The sequence below is a fragment of the Neomonachus schauinslandi genome, chromosome 9, assembly GCF_002201575.2.
Source record: "Neomonachus schauinslandi chromosome 9, ASM220157v2, whole genome shotgun sequence".
In the NCBI taxonomy this organism is placed as follows: domain Eukaryota; kingdom Metazoa; phylum Chordata; class Mammalia; order Carnivora; family Phocidae; genus Neomonachus; species Neomonachus schauinslandi.
In genome coordinates this window covers 33,149,779-33,165,170 of record NC_058411.1, presented here as the reverse complement: position 1 = coordinate 33,165,170, position 15,392 = coordinate 33,149,779, and the positions used below count along the sequence as shown (strand labels likewise).

At 36.8% G+C, this 15,392-nt stretch overlaps 1 protein-coding gene across 8 annotated transcripts in view; it reads left to right on the top strand.

The window, feature by feature from the left end:
- The window catches only part of GPHN (gephyrin), a 607,453-nt gene that overhangs the window by 558,262 nt on the left and 33,799 nt on the right, over nucleotides 1-15,392 (top strand). The gene's annotated exons all lie outside the window — the stretch shown is intronic.

The window sequence follows — 15,392 nt, the reverse complement described above, 5'->3', positions numbered from 1 at the left end:
ATAAAAATAGGTCAACACCCCGACATCTAATAGTAAAACTTACGAGTCTCGGAGACAAAGAGAAAATCCTGAAAGCAGCTTGGGAGAAGAGATATGTAACCTACAATGGTAGAAATACTAGATTGGCAACAGAACTATCCACAGAGACCTGGCAGGCCAGAAAGGACTGGCATGATATATTCAGAGCACTAAAAGAGAAAAATATGCAACCAAGAATACTATATCCAGCTAGGCTGTCATTGAAAATAGGAGAAATAAAAAGCTTCCAGGAAAACAAAAACTAAAGGAATTTGCAAACACGAAACCAGCCCTACAAGAAATATTGAAAGGGGTCCTCTAAGCAAAGAGAGAGCCTAAAAGTAACATAGACCAGAAAGGAACACAGACAATATACAGTAACAGTCACCTTACAGGCAATACAATGGCACTAAATTCCTATCTTTCAATAGTTACCCTGAATGTAAATGGGCTAAATGCCCCAATCAAAAGACACAGGCTATGAGATTGGATTAAAAAACAAGACCCATCGATATGCTGTCTGCAAGAGACTCATTTTAGACCCAAAGACACCCCCAGATTGAAAGTGAAGGGGTAGAAAACCATTTACCATGCTAATGGACACCAAAAGAAAGCTGGGGTGGCAATCCTTATATCAGACAAATTGGATTTTAAACCAAAGACTGTAATAAGAGATGCGGAAGGACTATATCCTACTTAAAGGGTCTATCCAACAAGAAGATCTAACAATTGTAAATATCTATGCCCCTAACATGGGAGCAGCCAATTATATAAGCCAATTAATAACAAAAGCAAAGAAACACATCGACAACAATACAATAATAGTGGGGGACTTTAACACCCCCCTCACTGAAATGGACAGATCGTCTAAGCAAAAGATGAAAAAGGAAATAAAGACTTTAAATGACACACTGGACCAAATGGACTTCACAGATATATTCAGAACATTCCATCCCAAAGCAACAGAATAGACATTCTTCTCTAGCGCCCATGGAACATTCTGCAAAATAGATCACATCCTAGGTCACACATCAGGTCTTAACTGGTACCAAAAGATTGGGATCATTCCCTGCATACTTTCAGACCACAATGCTTTGAAACTAGAACTCAATCACAAGAGGAAAGTCGGAAAGAACTCAAACACATGGAGGCTAAAGAGCATCCTACTAGAGAATGAATGGTTCAACCAGGAAATTAAAGAAGAATTTAAAAAATTCATGGAAACCAATGAAAATGAAAACACAACTGTTCAAAATCTTTGGGATACAGCAAAGACAGTCCTAAGAGGAAAGTATATAGCAATACAAGCCTTTCTCAAGAAACAAGAAAGGTCTCAAGTACACAACCTAACCCTACACCTAAAGGAGCTGGAGAAAGAACAGCAAATAAAGCCTAAACCCAGCAGGAGAAGAGAAATAATAAAGATCAGAGCAGAAATCAATGAAATAGAAACCAAAAGAACAGTAGAACAGATCAACGAAACTAGGAGCTGGTTCTTTGAAAGAATTAACAAGATTGATAAACCCCTGGCCAGACTTATCAAAAAGAAAAGAGAAAGGACCCAAATCAACAAAATCATGAATGAAAGAGGAGAGATCACACCCAACACCAAAGAAATACAAACAATTATAAGAACATATTATGAGCAACTCTATGCCAGCAAATTAGATAACCTGGAAGAAATGGATGCATTCCTAGAGACGTATCAACTACCAAAACTGAACCAGGAAGAAATAGAAAACCTGAACAGACCTATAACCACTAAGGAAATTGAAACAGTCATCAAAAATCTCCCAACAAAAGCCCAGGGCCAGATGGCTTCCCAGGGGAATTCTACCAAACATTTAAAGAAGAATTAATACCTATTCTTCTGAAACTGTTCCCAAAAAATAGAAATGGAAGGAAAACTTCCAAACTCGTTTTATGAGGCCACCATTACCTTGATCCCCAAACCAGACAAAGACCCCATCAAAAAGGAGAATTACAGACCAATATCCCTGATGAACACGGATGCAAAAATTCTCACCAAAATACTAGCCAATAGGATCCAACAGTACATTAAAAGGATTATTCACCACGACCAAGTGGGATTTATCCCTGGGCTGCAAGTTTGGTTCAACATCCGCAAATCAATCAATGTGATACAATACATTAACAAAAGAAAGAACAAGAATCATATGATCCTCTCAACAGATGCAGAAAAAGCATTTGACAAAGTACAGCATCATTTCTTGATCAAAACTCTTCAGAGTATAGGGATAGAGGGTACATACCTCAATATCATAAAAGCCATCTATGAAAAACCCACAGCGAATATCATTCTCAATGGGGAAAAACTGAGAGCTTTCCCCCTAAGGTCAGGAACACGGCAGGATGTCCACTATCACCACTGCTATTCAACATAGTATTAGAAGTCCTAGCCACAGCAATCAGACAACAAAAAGAAATAAAAGGCATCCGAATCAGCGAAGAAGAAGTCAAATTCTCACTGTTTGCAGATGATATGATACTTTATGTGGAAAACCCAAAAGACTCCACCCCCAAACTGGTAGAACTCATACAGAAATTCAGTAAAGTGGCAGGATATAAAATCAATGCACAGAAATCAATTGCATTTCTATACACCAACAACAAGACAGAAGAAAGAGAAATTAAGGAGTCGATCCCATTTACAATTCCACCCAAAACTGTAAGACACCTAGGAATAAATCTAACCAAAGAGGCAAAGGATCTGTACTTAGAAAACTATAAAATACTCATGAAAAAATTGAGGAAGACACAAAGAAATGGAAAAATGTTCCATGCTCATGGATTGGAAAAACAAATGTTGTGAAGATGTCAATGCTACCTAGAGCAATCCACACATTCAGTGCAATCCCCACCAAAATACCATCCACTTTTTTCAAAGAAATGGAACAAATAATCCTAAAATTTGTATGGAACCAGAAAAGACCTCAAATAGCCAGAGGAATGTTGAAAAAGAAAAGCGAAGCTGGTGGCGTCACAATTCCAGACTTTAAGCTCTATTACAAAGCTGTCATCATCAAGACAGTATGTACTGGCACAAAAACAGACACATAGATCAATGGAACAGAATAGAGAGCCCAGAAATGGACCCTCAACTCTATGGTCAACTCATCTTCGACAAAGCAGGAAAGAATGTCCAATGGAAAAAAGACAATCTCTTCAACAAATGGTGTTGGGAAAATTGGACAGCCACATGCAGAAGAATGAAACTGGACCATTTCCTTACACCACACACAAAAATAGACTCCAAATGGTTGAAAGACCTAAATGTGAGACAGGAGTCCATCAAAATCCTAAAGGAGAACACAGGCAGCAGCCTCTTCGACCTCAGCCGCAGCAACTTCTTCCTAGAAACATCGCCAAAGGCAAGGTAAGCAAGCGCAAAAATGAACTATTGGGACCTCATCAAGATAAAAAGCTTTTGCACAGCAAAAGAAACAGTCAACAAAACCAAAAGATAACTGACAGAATGGGAGAAGATATTTGCAAATGACATATCAGATAAAGGGCTAGTATCCAAAATCTATAAAGAACTTATCAAACTCAACACCCAAAGTACAAAGAATCCAATCAAGAAATGGGCAAAAGACATGAAGAGACATTTTTCCAAAGAAGACATCCAAATGGCCAACAGACACATGAAAAAGTGCTCAACATCACTCGGCATCAGGGAAATCCAAATCAAAACCTCAATGAGATATCACCTCACACCAGTCAGAATGGCTAAAATTAACAAGTCAGGAAACGACAGATGTTGGCGGGGATGCGGAGAAAGGGGAACCCTCCTACACTGTTGGTGGGAATGCAAGCTGGTGCAGCCACTCTGGAAAACAGTATGGAGGTTCCTCAAAAAGTTGGAAATAGAGCTACCATACGATCCAGCAATTTCACTACTGGGTATTTACCCCAAAGATACAAATGTAGGGATCCAAAGGGGTACGTGCACCCCGATGTTTATAGCAGCAATGTCCACAATAGCCAAACTGTGGAAAGAGCCAAGATGTCCATCGACAGATGAATGGATAAAGAAGATGTGGTATATATATATATATATATACATACATACATACATACAATGGAATATTATGCAGCCATCAAAAAGAATGAAATTTTGCCATTTGCACTGACGTGGATGGAACTGGAGGGTATTATGCTGAGCGAAATAAGTCAATCAGAGAAAGACATGTATCATATGATCTCACTGATATGAGGAATTTTAATCTCAGGAAACAAACTGAGGGTTGCTGGAGTGGTGGGCGGTGGGAGGGATGGGGTGGCTGTGTGATAGACATTGGGGAGGGTATGTGCTATGGTGAGCGCTGTGAAGTGTGCAAGACTGTTGAATCACAGATCTGTACCTCTGAAGCAAATAATACATTATATGTTTTAAAAAGAAGAAGAAGAAGAAGATAGCAGGAGGGGAAGAATGAAGGGGGGGAAATCGGAGGGGGAGACAAACCATGAGAGACCATGGACTCTGAAATACAAACTGAGGGTTCTAGAAGGGAGGGGGGTGGCAGGATGGGTTTGCCTGGTGATGGGTATTAAAGAGGGCACGTTCTGCATGGAGCACTGGTTGTTATACGCAAACAATGAATCACTACATCATACGCAAACAATGGAACACTACATCAAAAACTAATGGTATAATGTATGGTGATTAACATAACATAATAAAAAAAAACAGGGTGGAAAAAAGATTTGTTTATATTAAGTTAGGGCTGTTTTCTTTCCCACCAGCCTATAAGCTCCACAAAGGCTAGGACATAAAGGTGTGTCTTGGTGACCCTATATGCGTAGTACTTAGTAGGAGTATATCTCCTAGATTTAGATAGCCCTGCCATCTTTCCCTATACCACCCTCTCTTTCCATGGAACCTAGAAACTGCAACTGTCCAGAAGAGCTTACAGGGTCCCTTCACAGTGAATCCAAAAACTGTATAGGAATAGACCAGAAAGTATGGCACTGACAACAGAATTGCATTAGTAACTGAGACACATCCCCAAAAGGGGTACAACGTAAAGCTTTATGGCTGAGATAATTCATTTTATATTTCTGAAGAAAAAGAAATATAAAGTGGGAGGAGAGGGAGTAGCATTCCAAATGGATTTATGAAGCCTCTAATTTAAAAAGTTGGGGAACTGCTCCCTCAGGCTTAAGTAGATGATGTTATACATTTACCTCTTAAATATAATAAGCGGTAATCATGATCCAAATACACAGAATCCACTTGGGGAAAATTTCTTGAAGTTTAGCATTAATTGAATTTATATCATGTCTAAAACTGATTTTAACTATTAAGCTGTTTATATTTTTACATCAGCTTTAAAACAGCGTGGTAATGTAGCTTCCAACTGCTGACTTAGACTTTGCAAGCCTGAAGGGCTGAGAAATTCCCATAATTAAGAAAAGAGTTACCCCTTCTGGAAAATTGCCATCGCAGAAGCCTGCCCCACTCATATCTGCTGGGCTTGCTTGGCTCTGTCACAGACTGGTGTTTGGGATTTGAATTGCCTGCTCCTGTTGTTGCCAATTTGTGAAGCTGCCTCTTCACCTTAAAGCATGAAACAGAAAGGGAACAAGCACTGAGATAGCAAACTGGATTCTTATAAAACTGGCGTATTTAGAAGGGGTTATCAAGGTAGACTTCACAGTACAGTGATTATTCGGGCAAAGCTCAGTGCTTCATGTCTTCCAATTTGTGAAACAAACATATCCTAATATCTTAGTGTTTACCTACTGTTCTAAGAGTAGAAATTTCTAACTATCAGGGAGAATTTAGATCCAAATTTAATTCTTGTCATCTTTATAAACTGCCTTTCTTCTCTTATGAAATGAACACGTTTTCTGCTCAAAATGTAAAGTTTTAATTTTTGAGTCAACATAATAGATTTATTTTCTCATAGATTTCTAAATAGATTTATTTATTAAGAGAGGTATCTCATTTTCTATTGGTGAACCAAAAATATTCTTTCTACTTACCAAATGTGTTTAACAGTAAGAGATTCTTCCCTCTCTCTTTTTTGGTGGCTACTACAGTTTCCTTTCTTAAGCCTTAAGAGTTGCTGTTATAGTTGATGTTAGATTCTTCTAAAAATGACCTCCAGGTATTACTGTACTTTTAGAAATTGTTTTCTTACTTAGAAAGTAATATCTTCCAGAAAGCCTTTCCTGATTATCCCATGCCAATTCTGATCATTCTGTCCCACTCAACATTTATACCATTTTACCTTATATGTATTTTCATTTTAGTTAATGCATTTGAGTTCAGTGATATTAATTTCATTGCTTATTCATTTTCCTAAATTTTTATCATATGTTTTCTGTATTAGCTTGTAAACTTAAAGGCAGGGACCATGTTTTCTTCTGTCTTTACATGACTTTATAGTGCCTAAACACCCAGTGGGACTGAAGAAGGACTAAATGATGGGTACATGTAGTATGAAGTTTAATCAATACATGAAGTTGATACCCAGAAAATACTTGTAGTTGAGGAATTTACCCTGCACCTCTGAGGAAATCAGTATATGATTAGTATACTTCTAGAACTGGGGTTTTGGGGGGTTTTGTTGTGGTGGTGTTGTTATCTTGCTATGATCAGCTGGCATTATTCCTTAATCTCCAAATCCTAGAATTTTTCTCACTTTCCCACTGTCATCTTCACTCATCTTAAAATGATACAGCTACAGTTGGTGTAACAGATGAAATAGGAAACTAATTAACAGCTGTTGTCCATCTGCGTGTTTATATTAAATATTTTAAAATAAAACTGCATTTACATTCTGAATGCTCTGTCTGAAATCCATAAAATCTAAACTTGGGTAAAGACTCTGTCTTCATTTTGAATTTTATAGTAGACTTCATGATAAAGCAAAAAAAAAATTATGTCAGAGTCAGGATTATAGTAAGTTAAGGCAGACACAAATTTTAAAAAGCAAAAATCTGAACTGAAAGTGGGCTCTCAAAGCCTTCTGAAATCTGAAAAGATGTTATCAAAAGATATCATACCTTCTAGACATATTCTTCTTTCACAGAAATTGAAGTACATAAAGTATTAAGAAAGCTACATGCATTCTCTGAGATTTATTTTGAGATTTGTTTTACCTTTCCCTTTTATCTACTTTCTGTTAAGTTTAAGCTTCTTTGATATTCAGTTAAGTTAGAATTAAGTTAGAATTCCAGGGAGAGTACAGTTATTATTATTGGTAGCCATTTCCCAAGCTGAAAGTGAACATCATAACTTTGGGGGGGAAAATGCCTTTTTTTTAATTCAAGTCAAATAGTCAAATGCTCCTGATGTTCAGAAAGTGAGAGAAAGAAAAGTACGATCTGCAAGATGAGTACTATATTTCAGTGCTCTAGTCAGTTTCTCCCTCTACGCTTCAGTCTATATGTGAAAAGAAAATATTAATTTCAGTTATTTCCATAGAATCACAGTATCTTAGAATTGAAAGGAACTTCCAGTGTTAGCCAGTCCAGTCTCTTTTTCCCGATGGAGGTATTAGAGAAATGTCTAACAGCTAGCCATCAGGTTTTTGTTCGATGCTTTTAGTGAGAAACATCTTAACTTGCATTATGAGGCAGCTCATTCTATTGTTGAGTGGCTGTTGTGCTGAGGATGTTTTTGCATTACACTGAGCCAAAGTCTTTATCTCTATTTCTTCCATCCATTATCCTTAATTCTGCCCTCTGGAGCAACACCAAATAAATTTACTACCTCTTCTACATGACAACCTTTCAAATATAGTGCTATTTATGATTATATAAATGCTAAGTAGTATCTTCTATCTGCAGACAATATTATTATATTATATTATACTTGTAATAGCTGTACATTCTTCATTCCCAAAGCTACTGTAGAGAGATTGAGTTGAGGCCAGGGTTAATTCAGTTGATTTGTTGAGTGCCTACAATGTGCAGGGATTTGGCAGGGCAATCAAGAAGCCTAGAAAAAATGAGACCTTGTCTTGTGAGACAACCATACATTATTGTGTCAATTTTATAAATTTGCCTTTTCTCACAATTTGTTGCCTCTCTGTATCCTTTTTAGTTCTTTTAACTTAAATTCCACTTTGACATTAATATGCCACTCCTGCTTTTTCACTTATTTATACCTGGCTGGTGTCTTTTTGCCCTATCAGGTTTTTTTCAGTCTTTCATCTTTTAGCGTATCCATTGTGAATAACATTCAAATGGGATATGAGCTTTAAAAAAAAAAAGGCTTGATTTTGCACGAGCCTTGAGTTACTGTAACCCTGATCCTGGCATAAAATTTATTTTGCTTTACCATGAAGTTTGCCATAAATGATTCCCTTAGGACGCCTAGGTGGCTCAGTTGTTAAACGGCTGCCTTCGGCTCAGGTCATGATCCCAGGGTCCTGGGATCGAGCCCCGCATCGGGCTCCCTGATCAGCAGGAAGCCTGCTTCTCCCTCTCCCACTCCCCCTGCTTGTGTTCCCTCTCTCGCTATCTCTCTCTCTGTCAAATAAATAAATAAAATATTTTAAAAAAATGATTCCCTTGATGTTTTTTCTTCCAACTTACTTTATGTTTACAATTTATCCAACTTTGTTATTTCTTCCTTGTCCTTTTTTCTATTGTTGGTTTAATCCAGGTGTTATTTGTTCCCTTTTGCCCTCTTACTATTTTGGAAGGTGTGCTATACTTTACCATTCTCTTCATGCTTCCTTCTAATTTCTGATATTCATAATCAAATATACATTTTTCCACTACTATATTTTTTAAAAGGTGCTTACTATATCCCTTCTCCAAGGCATTCCTATTTCCTCTGTGTGCCCCTACACCAGTGAACTTTTACTTTCCCCATCTCCTCTCACCCCTAAACCTTTAGGTATTGCTGGGAAAATGCTTTGAATTCTAGAATTAAGTTTTCTTTTGCAGTCTGTCTCTACAACTTCTGGGAAATCCATATTTAGTACATACATTATAACTTCCCAGTTTATTTGATCATTATTCACTTAGATTTAGCTGTATAGTTTTATTTATGTGTTTGTAAATGTATTTGAAAAGTGCTTCCTCTCCTCTTCATCTTCCCCTATCTTGAGATTTCTGATCTGATTCATTTTTTTTCATTTAGAGTCATTTTTCCAGAACATTACTGGTTGATTTATTATCTGAATCTTTGCATTTTCACAAATATGATTCTTCTGTCCTGATAGGTGAATGGATCTGACTAGGTATAGGATTTGGAGGTTGTAGGCCTTTTTTCTCTGAATATGTTTATGGTAATCTATTATTTTATACTTTGGGTATTGTAGGTAAGAAGTCCAAAGCCAATATTCTTTTTCCTTTGTTAATAAGCCCAATCTTTCTGTCTGACAGCTTGTAAGATTTTCTTTTTATCCTTGAAATTACAAAATTTACCAAGACATTCTTAGGTTTCTGTTTTTGGGCAATCTTGTCTTGAACTCAGTAAATTTTTTTTAACTTCCAAGCCCTTTTCAAATAAGTGAAATTTTCCTCTGTTTTCCCCCTCCATTGGTTCCTTTTTTTCTTTATGGAATTCCTATTGATAATATGTCAGCCTCTTGCTCTGTCTTCCAAGTTTCTTATTATTTCCTGCATTGACTTCCATCATTTTTTAGTTTTGTACATTCCTTTTAGATATTTTTTGGGGGGGGAGGGACAAAAGGAGAGGGAGAGAGAGAATCTCCAGCAGACTCCCTGAGGAGCACAGAGCCCAACTGGAGGCTTGATCTCATGACCCTGAGATCATGACCTAAGCTGAAATCAAGAGTCAGATGCTTAATTGACTGAGCCACCCAGGCATCCCCATTCCTTTGAGATATTTCTACCACTTAGTCTTTCAGGCCACTAATCGAGTTTGCATTAGGCACTATATTCACCTTCATCTACTAAATTTTTAAACTTGAAAATCATGTTTTTCATTCCAGAACATCATTTTAATGTTATGTCTATTTCCATTAGTGCTTTAATTGTTTGTTGTTATTCTTGCTGAAATTATTATTTCTCCCAGCAGTTTTATTTCAGTAGAAGCTGTCCTAAATTGTGCTTATTCTTCTACCCTCCAGCTGCTGGCTTCTTAGATTACTGGTATTTTCCTTTGCCTACTGAGAGTTCTATTTATTCTCAGCCCTCAGGAAGCTGCTAGGATACCATGGCCCTGTGTGAACGTAATTGTAGTAGAAAAAAAGGATCATAAGTGGTAAAAGGCATGGAAATCACAACTCATGAATTGCAAGGCACCAACAGCAAGCCGTCCGTGTTCTACTGAAATACAAAAAAAGAAAGAGAGGAAGAAAAGAATGATACCTTTGTGCTTAAATTGGGTTCCACTCAGCTTCAATTGGGTTTAAATCAGTGAATGTTAGAGATAGAAAGAATGTGGTCCAAATGTTCTTATTTTACAAATAAGAATAATGAGACTCCAAAAAGTGATGTTTGCTTTTCAGAATTATCTCAGTTAGCAGGAGACAAAACTGGATTCTAGACTTTGTGACACTCAGGGCTTCAATTAACAGTTCTATTTTCTCACCTAGTACTTAAATTTTTAGCATTTTGTACTAAATCAGCTGTCTTTTAGAATGTTTTTATATAATATTGGTACTCTAAGAGAACGATGGGTAGATACTTAATAATTCAAGTGAAAATAGAAAATGCTAGTAAACCAAGACTAATGCTGGTATTCGATTTATCTTTAAAGAAATGATTAATCGCCATTCAAGTCTAATTAAAATTACAGTTGTTAAGGAAGAATTAAATGATATCACAATATCCCTTTAAGATGTGCTGCTCTTTGAGAAAAGGGAAGCTACTGGTATATACCGAGGAAAGTTAATCTGCTTAATCCAGCATCCCCTCCAGTGGCAATGGTGAGAAGATAGTTCAAATTTTAAAAGTACAAATTGTCCGGTTTTTATCATTTCTATATAGCATCCATAAATAGGATTTATATATTTAAATAAAAATGATAAATAGCTTTTATCTGAAGGCATACTGTGTATAACAAATTACCTTTCATTATGTGAATATTACTATAGCTTAAAAGAGTAGTAGAGTGAACAAAGGGTAACCTCGAATGTTTCACTACCACTGTGAACCTCAGTGCCCTCTCCTGCCCTGCCTACCACATAGAGTTGTGAAATTAACACATACCTGTGAAAGTGTATTGTTCTTCTAAAATGTGCATATTATTGTCATTACTTTTATTTCTTAAATATCAAATGATCTAATATATACAAAGTAATGTCATTTAAAAGACATGTAAGATATATAAGGTAATATTACATAATAAAAGATCAGATTATGATGTTTTAGTTTTACTCTCCCTTCTTTGAGAAAATTAATACACCATGATCTATTTAACAAAACTGAAAAATCATGAACAGTTTTTATTCTGCTCTAATATCCACAATTATAATCCTTGTTACCTATTCCTTTTATCATTATTCAGAGTAATTGCTTAGTTTTAGAAAACAAACTTGTTTTTATTTCTTAAGAAAATGAGGGAAGAGGGAATATGAAGTAAATATGGGAAAATATTAGCATTTGTCAAATCTGAAAGATAGATACATGGCTGTTATACTATTATGTTATGTTGGAAATATTTTTATCATTTAAAATATAATATGAATCATAAAAAGAGAGCAAATTTATGACTTGTAAACAAGCCCTAAAGTTACATTTAATCAAAATCTTTAGTTTCCATCTGTACATAGGATCAGAATCACATTTGTTTCATTCCCCAGAATTATACTGACATGTCCACACATGCACTTTCCTAGTCAACACAGATAGATTCTCACTTTTTGCCTTACCATTTGATGCTTTTGTACAAAGGCCCATTCTCATGAGAATTTTCCTTGTATGACATGTCATGCTCCTAAAAGAACTAGACAGTCACTCTGATGAGTCAGTGGGATAGAATAAATACTTAATGAGGATCCAGAGGCTCTTGTTCTAGCACTGCCACGTTGCTCTACCTCACCTTTAAAACACTACTTTGGGGACACATGGGTGGCTCAGCCGGTTAAGCATCTGACTCTTGATCTCAGCTCAGGTCTTGATCTCAGCAGGTCATTGGGCGGAGAGCCTACTTAAAAAATAAATAAAATACTACTTTGCTCTGAATATTACTTTCTTTTTCTATAAAATGAGCATGATATTACCTGTTCAATCTACTTCGCAGACTTATTATCAATAAATAGAGTTATAGTATGCAACATAAATGAAGTTATAGATCCTCTAACTGTTGGCATACATTTGTACCTGACCGTCTACTAAGCCATGATCTCTTACTAGATCCCAGACACCAGAAATATGCAACAGAAAGTAGAGTCAAAGAGAGGGGCAGAGGGGGATAGAGAAGAGCAGGACCCAAAGAATGCACCCAGCTGTGATAATGAACACAATGAGCCCCCCAAAGACCCTTCCAACTTTGAAATTCAATGTTTTGTGAATACACCAGACACAAAGTAGAAAGCAACACTGAAAATGTTCTTTGAATACTAAAAGGCATAAAATCCCTTTTAGTTTATTTCTGCAAGTTAGAAAAGTTCATACGGAGAGCTGATGACTCTGCAGTTTTATAAAATAGGAAAAAAAATCTTCCCCAGATAATATAAAAACAAGTAAGAAAAAAAAAATCACTGAAATGTATGTTTATTTGCATCATCAGCTAGCGTGTCCCAGGACCTTTTATCCACCTACAAAGATTAATACCATGAAGATGTGTATGTTACTGCTGCTTTGTTTCCAGGGACTTTACCATAATCCTCTGAAGTTGACATGTTATAAATTACATATTGTAAAACTAGTAAAATTAGCTGATGTCTCTTTGTACTAACACAAAATTATATTTTGTTAATAATATTCATTGTCCATTCACCTGAACCACATTCCACATTATCCTGTGTTTGTGTTTTTCCATTTACTCCATTGACCAGCCATTTGGCTCAGCCTGATGATAATAATATTCAACAAGGGAAGGGCCTGGAGCTCTGGGCATGCAGTGATCAGGAACCCATCATGTGCATATCTTATAGTATTTCAATACAATAGAATAAGTTGCTATCTTTTTCACTAATGTAAAATGAAAAAGACTGATGAAAAATCTGTACAAAATACTTAATTCAAAACTACTTTAAATACACCCATTATTGAATATAATTCTTCTAAGATGTTTGCCTAACCAGTTTAACTTTGAAAGGGATTTTTTTAAGGATTTTTTTTTTTTTTATGTTTTAACATAGATCCTATCTTTATCAAATACCTGGGTACCTTTTTGGCTGCATAAGCAATTCAGTAGATGATTTTAAAGAGTCCCTATGTTTGTAGATTGAAGCCCGTGTGAGCCATTTTTCAGACTTCTATATTTGTGTCTTCTCCTTGGGAGCTTTCTCCTCAGAACCAAACAACCCCCAATATACTCATAGACAGGCCAGTGCTTGGAGAGGAGAATTTTATCCAGATCCAGTAAGAGAACCAACCAGTAAATGAAACTATTTAGGCTGGAACCAGGCCTAGCTTGCTAGAGAGCCATTTGGGCTTTTCACATATAGTTCTGAATGTATCTAAGGCCCAATCTATGATTTTCTTCTGTGTTAGTCATAAATATTCTCCTAAATAAAAACTATCAAGCATGCTAAAGTTGAACTTTGCCAGGGTGTTAGGTATGTTTATATGATAAGCTTCTGTCAGTAGTACAACAATAATAGCAACTAACCTTTCTTTAAAACTTGGTTTGTACTGTGTACTATTCCATAAACTGTTTTATATGTACTATGTCACTTAATCCTCATAACAACCCTATATTATCTCTACTTTATAGATGGAAATCTGAGGCAAAGAGAAGTTAAGCAACTTGTCCAAAATTCTACATCTAGCAAATAGTAGCACCAGGATTTAAACTCAGGCAGTCTGACTTCAGAGTTTAGATTCTTGATCTCTGTGCTATGCCACCTCCCAACTAGCTTATCTCTTCTAGAGCCTTAAGAGAGTTGAGGGTAGCCTCTCAGGTGAATCTCAAGTTCCTCTCCTTACCTCTGTCACCCGTAGATAAAAAGGGAAATGATGTCCTACTTATAAATCTTCTCCTCCACCCACTTTTCCTCCTTTCTCCCTCTCCCCCACCCCCATCAAATAGTACCTTAAGGTAAAGGGACATGAAAAAAACTTCACTATCAAAAGTGATTTGGAGGAATGTATGCTATCTCATTGAGACATCATTTGATTTCAAGTTAACAAAAAAACATTGAGGCTAACTTAAGCAAAGGAGGGGTTTATGGGAAGATGTAGGGTTATCTCAAGGAACCCAAGAGCAAAATAGTTGTCAAGAGGGACTAAACTCAAGAACTGGAAAAACAAGCTAGGATTGCTCCCTTGTTAGATGTCCATGGGGAAAAAAGAGAATTCAAGTAGTAACTGGATAGTTCTTTTTAGCTAACCCTTACCTTCCTGTCCCCCTGTAAGCCCCCATACCTGGCACTTTGGTTTTTTTCTCAATTTATCAATCTCAAGTTATGCCTTTATAACCCTTCTAACATCCAGAGGATAGACTTTTGATATTGCTCCATCTCTTCTTCTGAGACCTTTGACTTGTGCAGTCAAAGGGCCTGTAAACTGGTCTTTTCAGTTGACTATCAGGAATCTGCTTAGTTTCAATCCCTAATATTCATCCTGTCCTTTTACCCTCTCAGAATATTTCATAGTCTCTGCTTTCCTTGTTTTTTCCTAATAAACACCTATTGCCTCTTTATATTTCTAGGGAACCCCCACCACCACCCTTGTCTTGCTAGATGAAGTCCCAATTCTTGAGCTTGAGAGCCTTCCAAAATCATGTTCTATTCCAGTCATTCAAGTCCTTCACTCTAGATAGTTCTTTTTCCCCATATTAATCTCCACTGAGGATGCATCACAGGCTGATCCTCTTGTTTATAAGGCCCTTTCTCATTTGTTCCACCTGTGAAAATCTGGCCCATTTCTCAAGGCTTAACTAACTTAAGTCATATTCCCTTTATAAAGAGTCCTGTGTGACCTCACCCAACACCTAGGGTCACCAACCATCCCGGTTTGCCTGGGATTTCCTAGGACATGTGACTTTCAGTACTAAGTCTGGGATTAGCCTAAGCAAACTGGGATGGTTAGACAGCCTACCAGCACCTCAATGTCTCCCTCATTATGCTGCCTTGTTAGAGCAAAAAGCCCTGTGAAAGTATCAGTAGCCACTACTTCCACACTTACAAGGTTCTTTCTCCGCAATAAGAGTTATGCTTCCATTGGGCAGAGACCTTTTTGATTCCCACTTCATACAGAATATAGTGCTATACCCATATTAATGCCTACTCAGTGAATAAAGTGGTTTAGTG